General features: G+C 39.3%; 1 pseudogene; it reads left to right on the top strand.

The window, feature by feature from the left end:
- The first annotated feature begins 219 nt into the window (after window positions 1-219).
- On the top strand, window positions 220-910 carry LOC149232678 (serine/threonine-protein kinase Aurora-1 pseudogene; annotated as a pseudogene).
- Window positions 911-1288: the final 378 nt, after the last annotated feature.

The raw sequence follows: 1288 nt of genomic DNA, 5'->3' as shown, positions 1-1288 counted from the left end.
CCTCGCACCAATCCAAGTTTGACACGTGGCTAGTTTTCATTGCTCTTTTTTCTATTCGTCTTCTTCTCTTACTGGAAGCTCCTTCCTGCATGGACTTCAAATTTGACTATAGTAGGTGATGTTGCGCGATGTCAACTGCTCTGTTCAATCTTCCAACCCATTCATTCACATTGGAAAGTATTCAGGAATGGTGATGGCTTTGAGGTCAATGCTAATGCCAACCCTAATGAAACAATGGCTCGGGTTCCTCAGAAGAATGAGAAGGAGGATGCTAAGAAGGATGAAAGACGTTGGACTCTTAATGATTTCGACATTGGAAAACCTCTGGGCCGCGGGAAATTTGGAAATGTATATATTTCCAGAGAGAAGAAGAGTAAGAATGTTGTGGCTTTGGAGGTTCTCTTCAAGAACCAACTCCAACAATCTCAGGTAGAGCATCAGTTGTGAAGAGAAATTGAAATCTAGAGTCATCTTGGACATCCCAACATACTCGGATTGTTTGGTTATTTTTATGATCAGAATCACGTCTATCTAATTCTTGAATACGCTGCAGAAGGTGAATTGTACAGTGAGCTTCAATGTTGTAAATGCTTCAATGAAAAGTGGGCAACCATTTACATTGCATCATTGGCACGATCCCTGATCTATTGTCATGAAAAATATGTGATACATCAGGACATCAAGCCGGAGAACTTGTTGGTTGGCATCTACGGTGAACTCAAAATTGTAGATTTCGGATGGTCTGTGCACATTTTTTTATAGAACGCGAACCATGTGTGGAACCTCGGATTACTTACCTCCTCTAATGGTGGAGAACAAGGAGCATGATGGTGGGGTAGGCATTTGTAGCTTATATGTTCAATGGATTATTTTACCTTTGCTACCAACAAACTTTGATGCCCTAAGCTAGGGTCAAAATCAACACTATGTTTCAACATTGTCTGTTGATGCCACGAATTCACCGGACAAACAGAATTTTGCAAGAATCCAGTAAAAAAAATTCAAAAAATCAGAATGCTGGAGCATTGGAATCATTTTTTTTTATGGTGAAAATGGATTCAACATCATCAAGAACCCTTGGGGCACCCAAAATCCTGAATTTTGACAGCAGTAACCCATATTTTCAAAAAAATTTGCCGGACTTTATCATAATCTTGCTGGAATTTCCATTATTTTCCCGACTAATTTGTGGGCTCCTTAGACTACGCACTATGTTTCTATGTAATAGTGTGCTTTACTTCAACATCAAACCTTTTATACCAAATAGAAGGTGATATACATAGATTCC

Source organism: Pinus tabuliformis, chromosome J (assembly GCF_031772625.1).
Source record: "Pinus tabuliformis cultivar Carrire ecotype Pingquan chromosome J, CPIR1, whole genome shotgun sequence".
Classification (NCBI taxonomy): domain Eukaryota; kingdom Viridiplantae; phylum Streptophyta; class Pinopsida; order Pinales; family Pinaceae; genus Pinus; species Pinus tabuliformis.
Note: the sequence above shows the minus strand (reverse complement) of the source record. Positions and strands in the feature narration are given on the sequence as shown.